Source organism: Nerophis lumbriciformis, linkage group LG31 (genome assembly GCF_033978685.3).
Source record: "Nerophis lumbriciformis linkage group LG31, RoL_Nlum_v2.1, whole genome shotgun sequence".
Lineage (NCBI taxonomy): Eukaryota > Metazoa > Chordata > Actinopteri > Syngnathiformes > Syngnathidae > Nerophis > Nerophis lumbriciformis.
The window spans coordinates 14,543,798-14,569,996 of NC_084578.2; positions in this window are offsets into that span (position 1 = coordinate 14,543,798).

The window sequence follows — 26,199 nt, forward strand, 5'->3', positions numbered from 1 at the left end:
ATGAGCGCAAATATAGCTACAAACGAGGCATAATGATGCAATGATGCCAGGTTCAAACACTGATGACATCTTTTAATCAGACAAGAAGCAAGGAATCATGCAAAGACAGAGTTCAATTTAGCTAATGAGGAGAACGCATGGAGCTGCGCACTTAGTCACAGTCTCGCCCTACGCTCTAAGGTACAGCTCCCGCGTCCCTTTATTTAATCAGGAGTTCCACAGTCAACATCACTGAGGCCGCCTCTAAAAGGAGTGGTCACATATACCATGCAAAGCAGGTCCAGTACGCACAATACGTGACGGAATGTGCTGGGGGCCTTGTGATTGCCTTTTCTCTGCTTCGGTCTGCGTGCTGTCATCTTATCTTCGTTGAGGTCCTTGAAGTCCTTGGCTGTTAGCGGGCTAAAACAAAGATAACATCTGTGGCTGAAGCCACCCCTCAGACACAAAGTTTTGTCCTTGCACAGATAGAAAAAATGCAGCTTGAGCACAATAGCTAATAACTATAGCAATGGACTTTAAGCATACTAAAGTTGTGTGATAATATATATACATGATTATTCTAACAAATATGTATATACAGCTAGCCTACATTATGTGTTAGCATCGATTAGCTTGCAGCCATGCAATCAATCAATTCCTTTATTATCATTGTCATAATAACACTTAAGTCATACATGTCAACGAGATTTTTTTTTAGCTTTGTCCAGCGGCATAAAAACTGCATTGAAGTGCTGGTTGACCATAGTTCACAGTTTAGCATTGTTAGGAAGATGGTGAATAGAGGGACGTGGGGGTGGGAACAGTCGGATGTCTGATGGGTGTTACGTTGATGTTGCAGCAATGCAATGTCCAGAGCACAATTATTGAGGTGGTGAAGAGTGAGGTAATACGATGGTCTGGGGCAGCAAAGGGGCAGGCTGTTCATTTAGCAGTCTCACAGCCTGGGGATACAGACTGTGAGACATTCTGGTGGTCCTGGCGCAAATCGATCTATACCTCCTTCCAGAGGGTAGCAGGTTGAAGAGGCCATGTGCTGGGTGGTATCTATCCTTCAGGATGTTGTGTACTCGCTTTAGGCACCGAGTTGTGTACATGGCACTCATCTCTGGGAGTATTGTCCTTGTAATTTTCCCCGCCGCTTTAACCACTCGGTGGGGGGCCTGTTGGTTTGCTTTAGTGCAGCTAGGAGACCGCACTAAAAAGCCGTAAGTGAGGACACCGCTGATGGCACAGTTGTAAAAGTTTACCATTGATTTCTGCGGAATGTTTGCGCATTTTAGTTTCCTCAAAAAAAAAAAAAGACGCTGTTGGGCCTTTCCGACTGTTAATGTCCCAGCATAGATCTTCTGTTATGTTCACCCCTAAGAATTTGAAATGGGTGACCCTTTCTACGAGATTGTTATTAATTAAAAGTGAAGGGTGTTTGTTCTGCCCTTTCTTGCGGAAGTCGACAATTAGTTATGTGGTTTTGTTAGTGTGTGCAATGCAATGACCAACTATGCCTGATTAGCACTCCACACAAGTCAATAACATCAACAAAGCTCACCTTTGTGCATTCACGCACAGCATAAAACATTTGGTGGACAAAGTGAGACAAAAGGAGGAGTGGCATAAAACAAGTTTTTTTCTGTGGCAGCGTCGGAGACATTTGTACATGTGAACAAACTATGGTGAGTTCAAGGACCGCCGAATTTAGGAGGACAAAATGGCACAAGCCAAATACTGTCATCAGTGAAGCAAGTGTAATATAAACAGTCTAAGGTTTACGTCATGTTTGTCTCCTACAGAAACCATATTAAAACTAAAACTTTTTCCATTTTTGAAAAAGCTCCAGGGAGCCACTAGGTTGCTGACCCCTGTGTTGTATAGAAACTGATTAGCAACTCGGTCCGTCTCTTGTGGAGCAATGAGCTTGTCCACAGGAGAGAGTCGAAGTCATGAATTGCAAGCCAACGACAATCAGTACCAGATCTGAAGCAGTACATTAAATATCAGACACGATTAAAGTGCATAGAAGAAACGTTTGCATGGGCAGAATGGCTCAGCAGGTAGAGTTGGTTGCAGGTTTGATCTTAAGTTCCCCTGAAGTATTCTTAGGGAAGATACTGAACCCCCAGTTGGTCCTGATGTTTTCTCATCTGTAGACATTTGTGGTAATTGTGTCAAAGCACTTATAGTACCTCGGAGGTAGAAAAGCGCATACAAGTGTAATCCATCTGATTGCACCTGTGATTATGTGATTATGCTGAACTTGAACACAAAAATGAAATGCAAGACGAAACATAATTACCGATTCATGTCTTCAGTTACAAAGGTTATGCAACGTTCCCGTCTTTTAACAAAAGTGTATTTTAAAGTCAAAATGTTCATTATTACTAGAGTTTAGTGTTGTTCCGATACCAACATTATACAATTACTTTTCTACATAAAGGGGGCCACAAAAAAATGTCATTATTGGCTTTATTTTAACGAAAAATCTTACAGTACATTAAACATATGTTTATTATCGCAAGTTTGTCCTTAAATAAAATAGTGAACATACAAGACAACTTGTTTTTTAGTAGTAAGTAAGCAAACAAAGGCTCCTAATTTAGTCTGCTGACATATGCAGTAACATATCGTGTCAATTATTTTGTCAAAATTATTAAGGACAAGTGGTAGAAAATTAATTATTAATCTACTTGTTCATTTACTGTTAAAATCTGCTTACTTTCTCTTTTAACATGTTCTATATACACTTCTGTTAAAATGTAATAATCACTTATTCTTCTGTTGTTTGATAATTTACATTAGTTTTGGATGATACCTGACATGTATAATGTGTATATGTACATAATTTATACATTTTTTTAACGTAATTTGTTATATGCATGTTACAGGTTATATATCTTTTATTATTGAATGTATCAAATGTGATGAATATTTAATGGACCACAATGGAAACAAGCATTTTGGCTTTTTGTGCCATCCATTTGCCTTTTTAAAGCATTACATGCATTAAATTCTTTAAGATGTCAATAAACTTCTCAATCAATCAATCAAAACCACAAATTTCGGTATCAATCCGATACCAAGTAGTTACAGGGTAATACATTGGTCATATTCAAAGTCCTCATGTGTCCAAGGACATATTTCCTGACTGTTACGGCAGGGGGGGTCGCAGCTTACTGCAAGGTTCGTTCCCCCGGGATGCAAACGGACCACTCTGGACAGGACGTGCATGTAGGAGCATGATTTATTCTTGAAAAATCAAAGAGGTACAAAAAACAGAAAACAAGCAGACGGAACAACGTGCTGATCGCACTCGAAGCTAAGGCTACCACTTAGCATAGACTAAAAACAAGTAATACTCACGTAACAGGTGCATGAAGCAAACAATGAAGCCAGGCCGTCTGACCGGCAAAGGCAGGCTTAAATAATGCCTCTGATTAGTGCTCGGGGAACTTGTGAGCGTCCCGAACACCAATCAGAGGCAGGTGAAAATAATAAGCAACCATGATAACAAGGGTGCACAAAACAGGAACTTAGGGAGTCCAAAACTAACAGAAAATAACAAAAACATGATCCGGGCCACGGATCATGACACTGACTTTATAAACATAATATACATTTTTTTTAAATTAAAGAAGAAGTTGTGATGCCAAAACATATCGACGTAATCATAGTAGTATCGACTAGATACGCTCATGTACTTGGTATCATCACAGTGAATGTTATGTGTGGATCCACCAATGGCGTTTGTTTACATTTTGATGCCGGTGAGCTACGGTGTGTACCAGTACCGGTACTTTTCAGAGGTGGTATAGTACCAAAAATGATTCATTAGTATTGCGGTACTATACTAAATACCGTACAACCCTAGTAGAGTTGTACAGTAAACCGGTACGAATAAAGTACCGCAGTACTAATGAATTTAAAACGGTACTATACTGCTTTTTGAAAAAATACTGGTGTTTATTTGTTCATTTACATGCTGGCATACGCTCCACGGCGCATGCTATTCAACACACGCACACACACACAGGTCAAGGTCAAGGTTTCTTTAATGGTACCCGGAGGTAAAATAGTTGTGCAGACATTTGTAATTCAGCGTCAAGACTGGATGAAACAAGCAAACACAAATCATATAAACCTTAAAAAAACACCACAAATGATCTAATACAAATATAATACCTATTAAACCAACAAAATAATTGTGATTAAAATGCTGTGGCATTATAAGTACATATTTAAGCCTGTGAGCACGGCACTTGCAAGCAGAAACAGTGTGAATACGGACGAGGGGAAAGGGACGTATGTTGGCTTTAAATCTAATGATAAAGGTGGCGATATAATCACTTAAGTGCTGCTTGAAAACCTAGTTAGTAGGGGTGTGGGAAAAATCATTAAAAAAATTGCTCGCGAGTGTGGGCTTTCAATTTCTACAAACGGATTAGATTGTTAGGCGCAACGGTTTGGCCGTACAATAACAGAGACTGCGTTAGAAATCTGGAGAAAACTTTTGGCTTACATTTTAGGTGGAAAACAGAAATATAAACCAGATGTTCTATTGTATGGCTGTGTTTGACTTTCTTTACAACACAAGCATATTTTAGCTAAATAAATCTGCTGTGTTCCGACGTCTGTAAAGTATAGAAGCGCTGTGTATGTTTAGCGCAGGGATGCGGTACGCCACAGTGGAATCTGCCACACTGACTAGAATGGAAACGGAAAGGGTCAGCCGCCGTGGCGCCCCTGTTCCGCAGCCATTACACATCCAGTGGAAAACAAAAGATGATTTCTGTGTGGTAATAAACAAAGTGCTGGCAATCATTTTAGATAATGACTGTTTTGAGCTGATGATTTACAGTAGAGGCATAATTTCACTGAACTGAGTCTGATTAAAGCACGCCGGGGCAAACCGAGTGGGTAAATTAGCTATTCAGCTATAACTAAACACAAAACATACAGTGATGATGGCAAGTAGGTCAATAAATGTATGGAGTTAAACTGCATCATATATTCAAATCCTACTAATATATCAACACTCCTCTGTTCTATACATCCGTACTGCATCAACTAGTCCAATGAATTTGACATTAGAACAAGTAAAACGTTCACTTTAGCACTTTGTTAAAGAGTTTTTGCTCTTTTAATGAACATAATTAAGATACTACATTACAAATCGTAATTAACGCTCTCAAAGCTTTTCCAGGAGTTTCATCAGTAATAATGGTGTTCAGCTCATCGAGCAGAGATTCACCTTAATTGTCAATTATATTGGTAATGTCGCAGCATGAGATGCAGGCAGGAAAAACTCAAAAAAGGTTTTAATTCATAATTATCATTACAAATTGAGGAGGCAGAGACCAGGGAAGCAAGCGCACAAGTTAAGGCAGAAAAGATAATGAAACAGGAACAAGCATGGCTGCAAAATAGATGATGCAATGAGTCAAAACATAACAATAAGCCACAAAAGGATGGAACGGAAGCAGGAACTGCATTCGCTTAATTAAAGTTGAGATGTGCTGGTATGTAAGTTCAACAAAAAAGACAAAATACATGGAGGTTGTTACAGGATGCTCAATAATTCCACATTTTTAAAAATTATCGATAATTTCTATAGTCTTAGATGTAGTACCGTGGCCAGTCCTCTGGAAAACGTTCTTGATGTTATCATACCTTTTAGCATTACAGCAGGGCTTTTTAACTGGCAGCCAAAGGCTAAATCCAGGCCGGAATGGCTCTGGTTCAGTTCTGTGACGATCTGTCACGTCACTTCTGGTGGTGGTTGCTTGTTTGGTGTTTGTTTCCTGTTGGCGCTCTTATTTTTGTTCCACTTCCTGTTATGTTTACGGGGGGAGTGTAGATGGCACAGACCACAAGAGGGCGTAGTAAGCTCAATGATTTATTATATATATATATATGCACTATATTTATAATAAACAATACTAATAATATCAACTAGAGAATGGAGTGTGACAAATCCAAAAGGGGTGTATGGTGTGGGACTATGTGTAGGAATTAATGAGTGTCTTACCGGGAGTGTTGAACGAGAGAGGCGGAAGTCCCGAAGGGGAAAGGCAGGCTCGAGTGTCCGTGAGACAGGCAGGTTGTCGGGGGTATAGCCAGGCGTCAAAAGGGTCCGTGTCCAAGCAGGGGTCGAGGATCGAGGGAGGCAGTCCAAAGTCCAAAGGGGAGTCGAGGCACACTGCTCGATCACGTTAGACACGGGAAGTACTGCGGGAAACACAAAGGGCATAAGACACGGGAACTGGGAAGACACAGAGAAAGATCAAGTACGCGGGAGGGAAGCCAGAGACGGGATAGTTACTACGAGGAGTTAACTACGTTCCGGCCCAGGATCTTTGGGTCTGCTGGTCTTTATACTGCTCGCCTTCATCAGTCCCAGGTGCCTGATTGCTGATAGCCTGCAGCCTTGCTGGTGTGTGGCCACGATGCGGCCAGAGCGAGCAGTGGTGTGTCCTGGCGCGCTGCCAGCAGAGGCGCCGGCAAAAGTTGCAGCAGAAGACATGCGGGACTGCGCATGCGACGTGACACTTCCTGCTTTTTGGACATCTGACCATGCAGTGTGAACATAGCCTTTGCCAAAAAAATCATGTGTATACTAGTGTTGTCCCAAAACCAATATTTTGGTTCCGGTACGGGTACTAAAATGTATTTCGATACCCACATCTGCGGTCCTTTCCAAGGTTTCTCATAGTCATTCTCATCGACGTCCCACTGGGTTGTGAGTTTTTCCTTGCCCTTATGTTGGCGCTGAACCGCGGATGTCGTTGTGGCTTGTGCAGCCCTTTGAGACACTTGTGATTTAGGGCTATATAAATAAACATTGATTGATTGATTGATTGATTGATTGATTGATTAACATTCAAGCGGTATGTTTTGGAGGAGTTATTAAAAGTATTGATGAAATGAGTTTCAAGTCAAGCAAGTCAAACACCTGACAAAGTCCAACCTTTTCCCTAAAGAACATCACCCGTCTCTATTCAGGCTTCTTACATGTGTAGTACAGTCTCTGTATGAGCAAACTCTGCCTGTCAGTGTGAATATGAGTGTTGTGTCCTTGACCGGTTCAAGTATTTATCCTACGTTGGAATATGTCATGGTCGAGTTGGAGTTGGCAGTGAAAGAAAATACCTTCATATGGAAATTAGGCCTTGATTATATATGTGGGAAAATTAACTAGGACAACGATAACTGCAATATGTGACTGCAGCATATAAAGTTCCTGAAGCCTAAATCCAACACATTTTTCGGTCCTGTGACTGATCAGTTTATCTTTCAACGGCAGATAAGCTGTTTTTAATTTTTGAGGCGCTTTCCTACCAACATTAGGACTTTGGATTGACATTTATCAAAAACTATAGAGAGTGGGTTAGACCACTACTAATAACAATATAATAATGGATCATATGTGTATAGAGCTTTTCATTGTACTTTACACTAAGTACTGAACTGAACTGAGAACCCATCATTCATTCACTCTATATTCAAAAGCCAGTGGCAACACAAAGTGCTTCACACCAAATTAAAAATAAAAAAAAACGACAATCACACACACACACACACAGCACTATTGACAATAACAAAACAAATCATGGCCTGGCACTAAGGCGTCCAGACTGGAGAATAACTACAATTAACGCCATCTAAAAAATAGTATAAAACATATTTTAAAATATGTGGAAACAATAAAATATAAATAATATATTAATAGATTAATAAAAACATATCACTGAGAGACTAATAGTAGTAATATTACCAATGAATAAAATAGAAAATAACACATTAAAACTGAAAAACCTAAGAAGAGTTTACATGATCAGTAAAAGCTTGATTAAAAAGGTGTGTCTTTAACTTTTTATACTGACGGTCTCTGCAGTTCTGGGGTTCTCTGGTAGGTTGTTCCACAGGGGGGGCCGTAGTCCTTAAAGGCTGCCTCACAGTGGGTCTTTGTTTTAGTATTTGGTAAAGATAAAAATTTGGTGCCAAAGGATTTCAGGACCTGCGAAAGTTGGTGTGGTAAAAGCAAAGGTCAGATAGATAAGAAGGCGCAAGGCCATTAAGACATTTAAAAACTGATAATATAACTTTAAAGCGGACGGGGAGCCAATGCAGTGACTTTAAAACTGATGTAATGTGCTCCCGCCCTTTTGGTCCTTGTCAGCACACGTGCAGCTGAGTTTTGTAGTAATTCTAGAGTCCTGATATTATTTTTGGGAACACCAGAGAGCAGGGCATTGCAATAGTCTAAACCAGTGGTCTCCAACCACCGGTCAGTGGATCGATTGGTACCGGGCCTCACAAGAAATAAATTAAAAAAAAATAAAAATAAAAAAAAGTATTTATTTTTTATTTTTTATTAAATCAACATAAAAAACACAAGATACACTTACAATTAGTGCACCAACCTAAAAAACCTTCCTCCCCCATTTACACTCATTCACACTCATTCACACAAAAGGGTTGTTTCTTTCTGTTATTAATATTTCTGGTTCCTACATTATATATCAATAAAGATCAATACAGTCTGCAGGGATACAGTCCGTAAGCACGCATGATTGTATTTCTTTATGACAAAAAAAAACAAAACAAAAAAAAAACAACCCCCACCCCTCCACCCCCCCGGTCCGTGAGACAAATTTTCAAGCGTTGACCGGTCCGCAGTTACAAAAAGGTCGGGGACCACTGGTCTAAACGACAGAAAACAAAAGCATGTATGAGCACCGGCTATGCTAAACCTACTTTTGTAATATTTTTACTGTGTGGGATAAAAGTCAGCTCGGAGTCTAAAATAACACCCACATTTTTTATAGATGGTGTAAATCTTGTAATTTTTGTGAGAGTTTCTCCCTCTTGCCTTCACAACGGGAACCTTACTGTAACCTCTGTTTTGTCCTGGTTGATCTGTAGAAAATGAACTGCCATTCACCACTTGCCATCTAAAATGTGGTTAAAAAGGCCAGGTTTTTATGGGTCTTGTGTCATCAGGAGATATGGCAAGGTTCAACTGCGTATCATCAGTTTAACCGAGGAAGCTGTTGCTGTCTCCTAATGACATTCCCAAAATAAAGATTTAAAACAATTGGACCTAAAATAGAGCTTTGGGGAACCCCACACCTTATTTCATTGGTTCCTGGCAAAAAAAATCATGGAACCAGTTATAAACCAGTACCAGAAAGGCTGACAAGGTGTCTGGGGGGGGGGACCCACATATGCGGTCCTCTCCAAGGTTTCTCATAGTCATTCACATCATAAATAAACATTGATTGATTGATTGATATTTTCCAGACCATAGGGCGCACCGGATTATAAGGCGCACTGCCGTTGAATGGTCAATTTTCGATCTTTTTCATATATAAGGCGCACCGGATTATAGGGCGCATTACAGGCGTCATATTATTTTATTTTTTTTACATGGTGGTTCTTTGGTCAAAATGTTGCATAGATTATGTTTCACAGATCATCTTCAAGCCGCTTTCTGACAGTCGCTTCAGGATGCGCCGTTTTGTGGGCGGTCTTATTTACGTGGCTCACCTTCGGCAGCGTCTTCTCCCCGTCATCTTTGTTGTAGCGTTGTAGTGTGCAAGGACGGGAGTGGAAGAAGTGTCAAAAGATGGAGCTAACTGTTTTAATGACATTCAGACTTTACTTAAATCAATAACGGAGCAGCATCTCCTCATCCGGAAACAACAACAACAAGACCGGAAATGTGTCCCGTGAAAAAACGTCCGACCGTAACTCTCTAATAACTAAAGTTCCTTGGGTGAATAATGTAAAGTCACTACACCGGTATGTTTTAGCGCTTTCATGGCGAGTTTACTGACAGATATAAGTAAGAACTTTACACTACTTTATATTAGAAATGGCAACAGTGGAGGATGAATGTCCCATAACAAGAAGACCGAGAAAAAGAAGAAGCCTATCGATTACAGTGTTGGCACAGACTACAAAGGCGGACAATTTTTCAGGATTTATACAGTACATCTGCATGTTTACTGGTGTATGCCATTTTCTAGATGCATAGTAGGAAAGCCACGCAACTCTCAGTACATGAGCCCCCAGATCTGACGTCCTTGATCTTGGTTCTGAAATGGTCTGCAAAGTCCTCGCAGAGGGCGTCCGATAGTGTTTTAAAACCTTTATTAAAATGTGTACTTAATTTAGCGAAACTGGAGAAGAGGAACCTAGGGTTGTTTTGAGTGATGGTACATTTTAGCATGTTTGACTGTGTCATTGTACAAAACCCAAAACCAGTGATGTTGTCACGTTCTGTAAATCGTAAATAAAAAACAAAATACAATGATTTGCAAATCCTTTTCAACCTATATTCAATTGAATAGACTGCAAAGAAAATATACTTAACGTTTGAACTGGTAAACTTTGTTATTTTGTGCAAATATTAGCTCATTTGGAATTTGATGCCTTCAACATGTTTCAAAAAAGTTGACACAAGTAGGGCGGTATAGCTCGGTTGGTAGAGTGGCCATACCAGCAACTTGAGGGTTGCAGGTTCGATCCCTGCTTCCGCCATCCTAGTCACTGCCGTTGTGTCCTTGGGCAAGACGCTTTACCCACCTGCGCCCAGTGTCACCCACACTGGTTTAAATGTAACTTAGATATTGGGTTGCACTATGTAAAGCGCTTTGAGTCACTTGAGAAAAAGCGCTATATAAATGTAATTCACTTCACTTCACTTCACAAGTGGCAAAAAAGACTGAGAAAGTTGAGGATTGCTCATCAAACACCTATTTGGAACATCCCACAGCTGAACAGGCTATTTGGGAACAGGTGGGTGCCATGATTGCGTATAAAAGCAGCTTCCAAGAAATGCTCAGTCATTTACAAACAAGGATGGGGCGAGGGTCACCACTTTGTGAACAAATGCCTGAGCAAATTGTCGAACAGTTTAAGAACAACATTTCTCAATGAGTTATTGCAAGGAATTTAGGGATTTCACCATATAAGGTTTGTAATATCAAAAGGTTCAGAGGATTTGGAGAAATCACTGCACATAAGCGATTATATTACGGACCTTCAATCCCTCAGGTGGTAATGCATTCAAAAGCGACATTAGTGTGTAAAGGATATCACCACATCAGAAACACTTCAGAAAACCACTGCAAGTTAAACTCTACTATGCAACATGAAAGCCATTTATCAACAACACCCAACAACGTGCCAACTTCACTGTTTTTTTTAGATCTTGAGTTGTTGACGTAAAATCTGTTAACAAATAGTTAATTTTAATTTCCTGTCGCTCCTCGTTGTACTTCTGAAGTGTATTTTCAGTTGATGTAGTTCCTTGTTCCTGATGGTGGTAAGCTCCATTTGCAGCCACAGCTTGCCTGGGGTAGACTGATGGAAACGCGGCTGCTAATTTGCACTTACCTACAGCTTTTCCGACCACCACCGGACATTCATTCACATTTATACAAGAGTGCGAGAGGAAATACGAGCGAGGCCGGTGAAGTGGCTTGACTAAAGACACAATAAAAGCTGGATTCGTACCAGGAAACCGTGAGATGACCGCTCTATCATCTGAGCCACTCAGCCCCAACAGCACTGAAGGGCTCAAATGATAACTATACTTTCACCATATTTGTGAAATTAATAGTGTAAAAGACTCATAAACCAAAATCAGCATTGTTTCAGATTGACTGAACAGCACAGTGACACCATTTCTACTCCCTAATTCAACAAAACCATCGTTATGTTCTTTCAGATTCCACCAATAAGGACAAGAATGGGAACCGGTAATCATTGCTGGGTGATTTTATTATTCCCAAAATAACAGATAACAAATGCAACCCTTAAGCCCCGGTATATAATCAAATAAAGATGTTCATAAGATGGTTCCGATAAGCAGTTGGACAAATGCGCACAATGTACCATGTTATTACCTCGATAATGGCTCAGAACCTCATCAGGAGTATCACATTTGTTTCTGCCAGCCACGCAAGATAACGTTATGTTTTAATGAATCCCTCCCCCAACCCCATGCCATGTATTTCACTCTAAATCCTCCTTTACGGTTTTCAGCTTTCTCCCACACTGGCCAAATTGAATTATAACACGAGATATGGTCAGGGTGACTTTAAAAACTCTCCACAGTGCATCCAGCCGTACTTGTCAAGAGCTACTTTCCAAAAGTTGCCAGACTCTCACATAACGACAGAACTTACAAGGTAAACTTTTTTGGCAGCTGCAATGACACGGTAGATCGGGCCAAAGGACCGAACATTTTGCTTATAAAATTCTATGAAAACCTTTAAAAAAGAATATAGGTCCATCCTATCCATGTGGTGGTCTTGAACACTGGAGGGGACATGTAAGGAGGTTTATTGGGAAGAGGACGTCTCAGTTATGACACCAACATACCATCCAATCAGTGGTGTGTTGTCAGGGCCAGCAAGGACTTCTCTGCTGGCCTAACGTAACCAGAAATCATGATCATATTAAAGATAAAAGTATTTTTTATTTACTTTCCTCAAATATCTAAAAGTATTCATATTCTCTTCATGTCATATAATGCTTTTTCCACCACTGTTGTTTAAATTTTGAGTTTTTATCCAATCAGAATGCAGCTAGCTTATGTTGCCATGCTGTACCAAATCTGCCCTGGGTCTTGTCGGAGGCAGATATTTACATATATCCGAATTTTAGTGTTATTTATTTTCTTTCATAGTCATATTTGAAAACAGCTCGTGTTTTCCATTTATTCTCTTTCTGTTTCTCTGCAAGTAAACTGTGTGTGTTAACCTTGAATTCTTTGGAATGTGTTTTGACTAGAGAGATAATGTGAATGTGTTTTGACTAGAGAGAGGAGAGAGGAGAGAGGGTTTTGGGGTCGGGGAGACAGACCATTTTAGCGGGGCGATCCGAATGTTCTATACATATCTGTCAATGTATATATGCAAAATCTTGCAAATATATTACAAAATACCTATTCTGTCTCTGGTGGTTTTTCAACTCAGCTTTAAGTGTCGTAAAGAGCTTGGGAGCGACTTGTGACTTGAATTCCCTGGGAGGAACAACTGGACATAAAACGCAACAGTCTTCAGAATCAACAATGCTTTAAAGTGAACGGGCACATAAAGTTAAAGTTAAAAGTTAAAGTACCAATGATTGTCACACACACGAGGTGTGGCGAAATTATTCTCTGCATTTAACCCATCACCCTTGATCACCCCCTGGGAGGTGAGGGGAGCAGTGAGCAGCAGCAGTGGCCGCGCCCGGGAATCATTTTTGGTGATTTAACCCCCAATTCCAACCCTTGATGCTGAGTGCCAAGCAGGGAGGTAATGGGTCCCATTTTTATAGTCTTTGGTATGACTCGGCCGGGGTTTGAACTCACAACCTACCGATCTCAGGGCGGACACTCTAACCACTAGGCCACTGAGTAGGTTGATACATACAGTTGATAGACAGTTGCCATAGCCAATCAGATCACGATCTAGAAGGCCTTACGTTGAACGTGACATTTACGCGTCCTGTGATTGGATACTCACCGGGACCGTTGGCGGATAAATTTGAGAACACATAGAGTTGAGAGACAGTTGCGATAGCCAATCAGGTCACAAGTTGTTGACAGTAGCCCCTCTAAGTAGCCTGATGTTAACGAGACTGTGATTGGATACTCACTTGTCATTCCAGGAAGTGTTAACCCACAAAGAAGGAGAATAAAACGTTGATTAGGTGGCAGATATATATTTGCAAGGCCATTTTGAAGAAGGATATTTAAAGAGAAACTACATCTTCATCCATCCATCCATCCATCTTCTTCCGCTTATCCGAGGTCGGGTCGCGGGGGCAGCAGCCTAAGCAGGGAAGCCCAGACTTCCCTCTCCCCAGCCACTTCGTCCAGCTCCTCCCGGGGGATCCCGAGGCGTTCCCAGGCCAGCCAGGAGACATAGTCTTCCCAACGTGTCCTGGGTCTTCCTCGTGGCCTCCTACCGGTCGGACATGCCCTAAACACCTCCTTAGGGAGGCGCTCTGGTGGCATCCTGACCAGATGCCCGAACCACCTCATCTGGCTCCTCTCAATGTGGAGGAGCAGCGGCTTTACTTTGAGCTCCCCCCGGATGACAGAGCTTCTCACCCTATCTCTAAGGGAGAGCCCCGCCACCCGGCGGAGGAAACTCATTTCGGCCGCATGTACCCGTGATCTTGTCCTTTCGGTCATAACCCAAAGCTCATGACCATAGGTGAGGATGGGAACGTAGATCGACCGGTAAATTGAGAGCTTTGCCTTCCGGCTCAGCTCCTTCTTCACCACAACGGATCGATACAGCGTCCGCATTACTGAAGACGCCGCACCGATCCGCCTGTCGATCTCACGATCCACTCTTCCCTCACTCGTGAACAAGACTCCGAGGTACTTGAACTCCTCCACTTGGGGCAAGATCTCCTCCCCAACCCGGAGATGGCACTCTACCCTTTTCCGGGCGAGAACCATGGACTCGGACTTGGAGGTGCTGATTCTCATCCCAGTCGCTTCACACTCAGCATGCGAACCGATCCAGTGAGAGCTGAAGATCCTGGCCAGATGAAGCCATCAGGACCAAATCATCTGCAAAAAGCAGAGACCTAATCCTGCAGCCACCAAACCAGATCCCCTCAACGCCTTGACTGCGCCTAGAAATTCTGTCCATAAAAGTTATGAACAGAATCGGTGACAAAGGGCAGCCTTGGCGGAGTCCAACCCTCACCGGAAATGTGTCCGACTTACTGCCAGCAATGCGAACCAAGCTCTGACTGATCATACAGGGAGCGGACCGCCACAATCAGACAGTCCGAAACCCCATACTCTCTGAGCACTCCCCACAGGACTTCCCGAGGGACACGGTCGAATGCCTTCTCCAAGTCCACAAAGCACATGTAGACTGGTTGGGCAAACTCCCATGCACCCTCAAGGACCCTGCCGAGAGTATAGAGCTGGTCCACAGTTCCACGACCAGGACGAAAACCACACTGTTCCTCCTGAATCCGAGGTTCGACTATCCGGCGTAGCCTCCTCTCCAGTACACCTGAATAGACCTTACCGGGAAGGCTGAGGAGTGTGATCCCACGATAGTTAGAACACACCCTCCGGTTCCCCTTTTTAAAGAGAGGAACCACCACCCCGGTCTGCCAATCCAGAGGTACTGCCCCCGATGTCCACGCGATGCTGCAGAGTCTTGTCAACCAAGACAGCCCTACAGCATCCAGAGCCTTAAGGAACTCCGGGCGGATCTCATCCACCCCCGGGGCCTTGCCACCGAGGAGCTTTTTAACTACCTCAGCAACCTCAGCCCCAGAAATAGGAGAGCCCACCACATATTTCCCAGGCACTGCTTCCTCATAGGAAGACGTGTTGGTGGGATTGAGGAGGTCTTCGAAGTATTCCCTCCACCGATCCACAACTTCCGCAGTCGAGGTCAGCAGAACACCATCCGCACCATACACGGTGTTGGTAGTGCACTGCTACCCCTTCCTGAGGCGGCGGATGGTGGTCCAGAATCGCTTCGAAGCCGTCCGGAAGTCGTTTTCCATGGCTTCCCCGAACTCCTCCCATGTCCGAGTTTTTGCCTCCGCGACCGCTGAAGCCGCACACCGCTTGGCCTGTCGGTACATGTCCGCTGCCTCAGGAGTCCCATGAGCCAAAAGAACTCGATAGGACTCCTTCTTCAGCTTGACGGCATCCCTCACCGCCGGTGTCCACCAACGGGTTCTAGGATTACCGCCACGACAGGCACCAACTACCTTGCGGCCACAGCTCCAATCAGCCGCCTCGACAATAGAGGCGCGGAACATGGTCCACTCGGACTCAATGTCCAGCACCTCCCTCGTGACATGTTCAAAGTTCTTCCGGAGGTGGGAATTGAAACTCTCTCTGACAGGAGACTCTGCCAGACGTTCCCAGCAAACCCTCACAATGCGTTTGGGCCTGCCAGGTCTGTCCGGCATCTTCCCCCACCATCGCAGCCAACTCACCACCAGGTGGTGATCGGTAGAAAGCTCCGCCCCTCTCTTCACCCGAGTGTCCAAAACATGAGGCCGCAAATCCGATGACACAACTACAAAGTCGATCATAGAATTGCGGCCTATGGTGTCCTGGTGCCAAGTGCACATATGGACACCCTTATGCTTGAACATGGTGTTCGTTATGGACAATCCGTGACGGGCACAAAAGTCCAATAACAAAACACCACTTGGGTTCAGATCCGGGCGGCCATTCTTCCCAATCACGCCTCTCCAGGTTTCACTGTCGTTGCCAATATGAGCGTTGAAGTCCCCCAGTAGAACGAGGGAATCACCCGGGGGAGCACTCTCAAGTACTCCCTCGAGTGAATCCAAAAAGGGTGGGTACTCTGAGCTGCTGTTTGGCGCGTAAGCGCAAACAACAGTCAGGACCCGTCCCCCCACCCGAAGGCGGAGGGAAGCTACCCTCTCGTCCACCGGGTTGAACTCCAACATGCAGGCTCTATGCCGGGGGGCAACAAGAATTGCCACCCCAGCCCGTCGCCTCTCACTGCTGGCAACGCCAGAGTGGAAGAGAGTCCAGCCCCTCTCGAGAGAACTGGTTCCAGAGCCCTTGCTGTGCGTCGAGGTGAGTCCGACTATATCCAACCGGAACTTCTCTACCTCGCGCACTAGCTCAGGCTCCTTCCCCACCAGCGAGGTGACGTTCCACGTCCCAAGAACTAGCTTCTGTAGCCGAGGATCGGACCGCCAAGTGCCCTGCCTTCGGCTACCGCCCAGCTCACATTGCACCCGACCTCTATGGGCCCTGCTATGGGTGGTGAGCCCATTGGAGGGGGGACCCACGTTGCCTCTTCGGGCTGTGCCCGGCCGGGCCCCATGGGGACAGGCCCGGCCACCAGGCGCTCGCCATCGTGCCCCAACTCCGGGCCTGGCTCCGGAGGGGGGCCCCGGTGACCCGCGTCCGGGCGAGGGAAATCTGAGTCTCGGTTCTTGCATTTCCATAGAAGTCTTCGAGCTGCTCTTTGTCTGATCCCTCACCTAGGACCTGTTTGTCTTGGGAGACCCTACCAGGGGGCATGGAAGCCCCCGGACAACATAGCTCCTAGGATCATTGGGACATGCAAACTCCTCTACCACGTTAAGGTGGCAGCTCAGAGAGGAGGAAACTACATCTTGTGAGTGTAAATTTGGATGAGGTCCGAGATATAATGCATACTTGCCAACCCTCCCGAATTTTCCGGGAGACTACCGAAATTCAGCGCCTCTCCCGAAAACCTCCCGGGACACATATTCTCCGGAAAATCTCCCGATTTTCAGTCGGAGCTGGAGGCCACGCCCCCTCCAGCTCCATGCGGACCTGAGTGAGGACAGCCATTTTTCACGACGGGAGGACAACAGGGTGACAAGAACTAAATCATCCAGACAAGATCAATTGTATTATTACGTTTACCTTACCTAAAAATAAATATATTTATTAATTAAAAAAATAAATAAATAAATACATGTTTACTATATTTTGCTAAAAACATCAAAATTAATTGTATTTTTATTTGTATTTTTTCTGGCTCCTTTTTACATCCAGCCTTTGGAATTATACATTAAAATAAACATATTTGAAATAATTAATTTTAAATTATCATAATAATTCATTTAAAATGACCACATTTAATTATTAAAATAATTGCTTGTTTATCAACAACTTTAGCATTTTATTCATTACATTTTGAAGCTCTCAGAAGCCAAGTTATGTTATATTCCTTAATATTTATTTATGCAAGTTTGAAGTATCAGTTATCTAAACAAAGTTTTTTTTGCATAATTTCAGGATATATATATATATATATATATATATATATATATATATATATATATATATATATATATATATATATATATATATATGAAATACTTGACTTGGTGAATTCTAGCTGTCAATATACTCCTCCCCTCTTAACCACGCCCTCAACCACGCCCTGCCCCACACCCGACCACGCCCCCACCCCCCACCTCCCGAAATCGGAGGTCTCAAGGTTGGCAAGTATGATATAATGAGATGTCAGTCCATGCAAAGCTTTAAAAGCAAACAGCAAGATTTTAAAATCAATTCTAAAATGAACAGGGAGTCAGTGCAAAGTCTCAAGAATTGGGGTTATATGCTGGCGTTTCTTGGCCCTTGTTAAAAAGTCGTGCTGCCGCGTTCTGGACTAACTGCAACCGGGTGGTAAGACTTGGAATTTGGCGTGGATTGTTTTCCCATGGTGCAAAAGAATTGGACCGGACATGGCGTGAAGTAAAATACATGATTTAATAATAGACTAAAAAAGGGAACAAACAAAAGGCGCTCACAAAACTTAACGCAGGGAACAAAAATGTGGACTATGCATAACTATGAACATGGCAACACTAACTGTGGCATAAATAAACACAACTTACTTGCGGAAGCAAAGAGCAGCATGAATGTGTCAAGAGTGATGTCGCCAGGCTGACTGCCTGGCAACTACAGGCTTAAATAGTGATGACATGATTAGTGAAAACAGGTGCGTGACTCAAAATGTGAAAACGTGAGACAGGTGCGTGACATGACGATGTGAACCAGGTGAAACTAATGGTTACTATGGTGACAAAGGGAGTGAAGACAAGAACTAAAAGTGTCCAAAAACCAAGCAAAACATAACTAAACAAAACATGATCACAGACATGACACCGGGAGAGAGCTTTTTGGCTAATGCCAGCATAAAGTGCATTGCAGTAGTGCCGGCAACTTGAAATAAAAGCATGCACGACATGTTCAAAAAGGTTAAAAGATAAAAACAATTTTACCTTTGATATAGTATATAACATAGTACAATTATCATTGCACTATATTATTTTCCTTCATTATGTAGGAAGCGAGAATTCTTTGAGGGGGGGGAGGGGGTGTCGAAGCTTACTGCGGGGTTCGTTCTACAAGGATGCAGACGGACCATTCCGGACAAGGCGTGCAGGTAGGAACATGATTTATTCCTCAAAAATGAAACACGTACCAAAAACAGACAACAAGCTAAAGGAAAGCGTGCCGATCGCACGAGAAGCTAAGGCGAGACTTAGCACAGGAATCAAGAAGCATAGGAGACAAGGAATTTACCCAACGTAACTGTTGCATGTAGCAAATGATAAAGGCAGACTGAGCGTGGCGAGCAAGGTGAATAAATAGCTCTCTGATTAGTGGTTGACAGCAGCTGAGCGTGCCGACCACTAACCAGAGGCAGGTGAACCCAATTAATCCCCATGGAAAATAAAACAAACCCAGAGGTGCACAAACAGGAACTAAGGGAGTCCAAAACTAACAGAACATAACAAAACATGATCCGGGCAACGGATCATGACAAATGGTAGACAATAGCTCGTAGCAGCTACCCAATTTTAGCATGGTAATGTACAGGTTAGGGTTGTCCCGGTATCGGGACAATGTCCACTTTAGCCGCCAGGTGGTTGACTATCCTAAAACGTGTTTTGTGGCAATTCCAACTTTGACCACAGCGTCAGTTGCTATGTAGAGTGGCGCTTTCCATAATTTTTAGCAGACTGCATTGCAAAATGATTAGGTCCCCCTCCCCTGTTCTTCTGACGGCCATATGAATCACTTTCCAACACTAATTTTCGATACCGATCATTTTTTGCCAAATGTAATGGGTTTTTTAGTGGTATTTTCCACTCTCAACAATTGTTGTTAGCAATCGTTTGCATACATGTTCTATAATTTCATCAACCAACAAGCCAACAGTCATGGCAACAGAATAAATAAACAATTGTGTATAGGCTACTGTGTTAAATTAAGGCCAAAGCCATACTTGCCAACCCTCCCGGATTTTCCGGGAGACTCCCGAAATTCAGCGCCTCTCCCGAAAACCTCCCGGGACAAATTTTATCCCGAAAATCTCCCGATTTTCAGCCGGAGCTGGAGGCCACGCCTGACCTGAGTCCGCTAACCCACAACATAAACAGCATACCTGCCCAATAACTTTATAACTGTAGAATGATGGAGGGCGAGTTCTTGGTTTCTTATGTGGGTTTATTGTTAGGCAGTTTCATTAACGTCCTCCCAGCGCTGCAACAACACACAACAACAGCAGTCACGTTTTTGTATACCGTAAAGCAGTTTGTCTGCCGTAAACAGCAATGTTGTGACACTCTTAAACAGGACAATACTGCCATCTAGTGCATTTGATGAAAGCACTTTTGTGCGTGCCACACAGAATGCATCATCAGAGTGGGTGTTCAGCATGGTTCGAAAAATAGTGACAGAGAATAGAACAAGGATGGACAATTCAACCCTTAACTCAACAATGAGTAGATGAGTGTTATGTGTGTGTATATGTGTAAATGAATGAACACTGAAATTCAAGTATTTATTTTTTATATATATATATATATATATATATATATATATATATATATATATATATATATATATATATATATATATATATACACATATAATAAAATAAATATATATATACGTATATATATATATACATATATATATAGCTACAATTCACTGAACGTCAAGTATGTCTTATATATATATATATATATATATATATATATATATATATATATATATATATATATATATATATATATAATCTATGAAATACTTGACTTGGTGAATTCTAGCTGTAAATATACTCCTCCCCTTTTAGCCACGCCCCCAACCACGCCCCCGTCCCACCCGACCACGCCCACCCCCCTCCCCTTACCTCCCGAAATCGGAGGTCTCAAGGTTGGCAAGTATGCCAAAGCAGTGGATTGCAGACTTTAAAGATGTTATGTCAGGAGATTGTGTACTTTGATGCCCACCTTTAAATCTCAGAGTTCATAGAAATAGATCTCAATTGGTGTGCCAATGACCATCATCACCTCTGTTTGTGGGACTATTACTGCTGTGCACAGCCTGTCAGGTCATCCGGGCCAGGGACTCGCGCAGAATCACAAACTAATTGCTTTATCTGGGACTTTTGTCTAAAGGGTCAGAAATTGAGTTTGCTCACAAGGCGAGCGAGGAAATCATAAATTGAAAGGGATAAGGGAAGAAAAATTCAATTTGTGCACAACCCCTGTCAGAAAAGCTTACTTGCAGGGCTGTTAGGTGTTCGGATGAGACAAGTGAAAGAAAAGGAGATAACAACGTTATGGCAGAAACAAACACATCTTTGTCTAAAGCGGCTGCTGGGGAGAGTAATCGAATTCCTGACAGAGGCATGTCTCAACAGCAGAGAGTTGTTGCTTCAGAGACTGGCATTAATGCCAGTCACCATGGTCACTTCAAATCCGACCGATATTAAAGCCAGAATTTGCTGTCATGGAAAAAATCAAGTTGAAAATTAAAGTTCACTTTTTTATTGGGATTCCGAGAGGTTTTCAGATGTCATAGGATACTATGGTACAAGGTTCTCCAACCGTTCTCAAACCATATACTTATACAAGGCCATTTGTGCTTAGGTGGACGTGGGCGTAATTCCCGCTGCCTGGCCTCCAATGAACGGGGATCATGGCAGTGGCGCGCCGTGCGTTTCCCACCTAGGCCTTTAGTGATGTCCGACTTCAGTTACAGAGTATCCAATCACAGGACGCGTCAATGTCACGTTCAACGTGAGGCCAGCTAAAGGCCTTACTGACAAGAACTCGTGATCTGATTGGTTATCGCAATTATCTATCAACTGTATGTGCCCGTTCACTTACAGTGCACAAACGCCCGCATTGTTGATTCTGAAGGCCCCGGGCAGATTTCGTACAGCGTGGCAACATAAACTCGCTGAATTCTGATTGGATGCAAACTACAACTAAAAACAACAGCACTGGAAGGAGCATGATATGACATGAAGATAATATGAATACTTTTAGATCTTTAGGGAAAGTAAATTAAAAAATTATTTTATCTTTAATCATGATTTCTGGTTATATTAGGCCAGCATAGAAGGCCCGCCACTGGATTATGGTTAGTAACAACGTTAGCCTAAGGAATCTCAAATGTTCCTGGTCAATTTGAATGTGCAGTCTAAGTGGTGGCTGATTTTATAATCGCAATTTCATGAATGTAGCTTTTGGTAAAGTAATTTAGCCTCCTCTGAAGTCATTGCTGCGACATATTTCGGCATCGGGAAGGAAATATATAAAAATGTCGTCTAAAATTCAAGTGACTGATTGCTGATTGTCTGCTATTTTGGACGAAAGCTTGTGGGGTCATGACAGCAGTATTGAAATTGAAACTTTTATTAGTAGATCGCACAGGAAGAGAATACATTATATGAAACAGTACAGTTTACACAGTACAGTACATATTCCGTACAATTGACCACTAAATGGTGTCACCCGAATACGTTTTTCAACTTGTTTAAGTCGGGGTCCACGTTTATCAATTCATGGTAAACCAAGGGGGTGCGTCTTAGTGGGCAATATCGGAAACCTCCATCCCTCATGCAATCTCATGAATATCGTTCCCTCACTCTTGAGAAGCCATCAGGACCACATGACCAGCAAATAGCAAAGGTGGGATGTTATAGCCACCAAACAGGACTCTCTTGTTTCCTTGGCTTCACCGAGAAATGATGTCCATAAAAATGTAAACAGAACCAGGATTGGTAAATATGGTGTATTATGAACACAGCAGAGAGATTTATTTACTCTGTGAAGCAGCCAACGGATGAATCATTCAAAACTGAGTTGTGAGTGATGATTCCTCATTTCTGTTAATCCTCTTCGACTCCTTCCTGTTACCCCTACCTAAGTAACTACATAGCAACATGCCACTGTTGTGCAACTGCAAGTTAAGCTAAAGCAACAGTTATAGTTTTTTGTTTAAACTCAACTCACCCTTCAACTAAATTCAATTGTTTTGAGTATTTGAGTCAGTATTAAAAATATGTTCCAATAAAATTTAGGTTTGGAGTTTGTTTTATTATGTTCTTGTATTTTATTTTATTTCCTGTCCAGGTTTCCACTCCTTGTTTGCCTCTTTTTTTCCCCCATAATTCTCCAATCTTGACACTGACTTCCTCACCTGTCCCTGATTGATAATCAGGACACACCTGTTCCTGGTTGCCAATCAGGATGCTTTATACGTCAGTTCTGTCCTCTGGACTGAAATTGCTCGTTATTTGTGTTCAACTCGGCTTTGCTCCTTTGTTTTGTCACAGTGTTAGCTTTCTGTGCACGCCCTAGCTGCACTCGTTTTTTTGTTTTTTTTCTGTGCATTCCTAAGCTGCACTAGTTTTAGTTTTGTTTAGCAAATCATATTAACTGCATTTCCTGTATTTGCATCCTGGGGTCAACTAGTGCATAATTAATGAACTTTTCAAACTGCAGTGGTACAGTACTGTATGATAGAGGCAGGGGCACCGAAAAGGGGGAGTAAAGGAGACGGATTCTAGGGGCCCATGATGGAGGGGGGCCCAGAGAGGCCCCTAATGATGATGAAATTATAATACAGAAAAAATAATGACACTGTGTTGGGGGCCCTGTAAAGATTCTTTTCATGGGGCCCAAAATCCCTAGCGGCGCCCCTGGATAGAGGACTACCTTTCCAGGTGGCTTCACTTCAGAACATTATAGTTCTCTATTAACATTGATTTATTATGTATTTTGTGTAACAGGTGTCTCCAGACACCAGTTTTGCTCCACCTGTATACCAGTACCGAGCCATGATCCGATGGCAGGGGACCCTTTGTCTAAATAACTGGCAACCTGACTGTCAGGTTCAAACACCGAGGACATCTATTAAACAGACAAAAAAGCAAGGAATTAAACAGAGACAGAATTCAATATAGCTCAATTGAGGAGGACGTCTGGGCTGTACTCTTGTACAGTCTCCCACCACTCTTTTATTTGGACTTTCGCTCATTACATGGCAACAGCTGTTTCAAAGGAAGGGGGTCGTAAACAGCCGCTGCCTTTGGTCACAAAACAGTTCAAAGAAAAGGTGCCTGGAGGAGGGTCAGGTCCTGCTTCCTCTCCGCTTTGTAGATCTCAGGTCAAGACAAAATCTTCCTGTGGATTACAATACATCAAAGAAACCCACACCTTCATGTTGCTTCCCATCCTACACAGTGGAGTTTTTTTACAAGCCTTTTGATTGGTAAGATCAAAGACAGCTTTTGTCTGCTCGCCAGGAACTCATTGAAACACAAAGTTTTGTGATAACTTAGATACAATTATTCTGACACTGACTATATATTCCAGTGAATATGTCCAAATTGTCAATATTTGGTCTGAGCACCGTTGTTATCAGCACTTCCTTAATCCTTTTAGGCGTGGAATTGCACAGGAGGTTCAAAGTATGAGCAGAAAGATGCACGCCAGTGGCTAGAGGTCATTTTGTTCTGTTCCTTTTTTGCACACAGTAGCAGATAATAATCCTCCTGCTGGGCAATTGTTTTCCTACGGCCCTTTCACATCTCCTGGTGAACTGGCCTATCTCCTATTATCTCGTCCGTGGTCTTGACACCGTGTTGGGAGACACAGCCAAACTGGCAATGCATTTGCTTTTTATCAAGTGGTTTATTGGTGGTTTTCTCATTAAACATACGACACTGAATTTTAGAAGCAAAAAATATTTTCATTTATTAGCCACATCGGACTACAAGGCGCATATTTATACTTTGTGAAATTAGTTATTTACACAGGAAGATTTTGTTAATGTTTATCAAATAATTGTTTCCAAACAATGTCTGTAACACGGCAGTAAAACGGCTGATCAAACAAAACAGAAGTCATCGTCATGGACCCACTGGCTGCAGAAGTTATTTTTCCAATTAGCTAAACAGATTCAATAACTCCAAAGTGATGTTTTGGTGAATTTACTGAGGAATTTGTGAAACTGAAACAATAAAAACAGAATGCCATTGCAAGGTAATAATACTAACACAGACGCTCGCAAACGTGTTCGCATATTAGCTAATGCTAATGACTCCAGCTTCATTACATCACGATAGCACGTACACATATGCATGAAAACACAGATATCACACATCGGATGGTTTAGTACAGGGGTCCCCAAACTACGACCCCTGGGAAGTCCCAAGTTTAAAAATATATATATATATATATATATATATATATTGTTATTTTTTCATTATTATTATTTTTTAATCAGTCCTTTCTATTTTCTACCGCTTGTCGGGTAAGCGCTTGGCAAGTGCGCACTCTTTCAGTCAATTAATGCGGGAGGAATATATATATATATATATATATATATATATAATGGATTAGATTTTATATCGCGCTTTTCTATTGTTAGATACTCAAAGCGCTCGTATATATATATATGTATATATATATATATATATATATATATATATATATATATATATATATATATATATATATATATATATATATAATGGATTAGATTTTATATTGTGCTTTTCTATTATTAGATACTCAAAGCGCTCGTATATATATATATATATATATATATATATATATATATATATATATATATATATATATATATATATATATACACATATATATACAGTATATATATATATATATGTATATATATATATATATATATATATATATATATATATATATATATATATATATATATATATATATATATATATATATACACACAGCCTGGCCCCCGGCCAATTTTTTTTAACCATTGCGGCCCCAAGTCAAAAAGTTTGGGGACCCCTGGTTTAGTAAGTAAAAATGGTTTTTACTAATATTGTCAAACTTAAAACGTTGCTTGGCGTGATGAATGAAGAGTCCATACAAGTAGAAAAGCTATGGATGAATAGTAGACTGAACGGTACTTGTACTTCCGGTTAAAATCCAAGTCTAAACATTGAGGGAATTTGTCCAAAAGATGGCGCCATAGCACAAACAATAACACACCTTTTCAAGGTCTTTGCTTTTTTTTTAAACTGTTTGCATTATGGCCGTGAACGATAAAAAAAAAAAATCCATTTGAGCCGCAGGGTTCAAAGCGTAGGAAAAAAAGTAGCGGCTTATAGTCCGGAATTTACGATAATGTGTTGAAGGAGGCGACTTGATCCACTGGAATCCCAATAAGTACACTGCAGATACCACAAGTATCAGTCTCTTCAGCAAGCTTGAATTGACCTTGAAGCCTTTTATGCCTTATGGTATCGAGGAGAAGGGAAGAAAAAAAAAAAGTCTTGTTCAGTGTCCATAAAAAGCGCTGAGTGGCTTTTTACAGGTACTTGCTGGCACAGACAG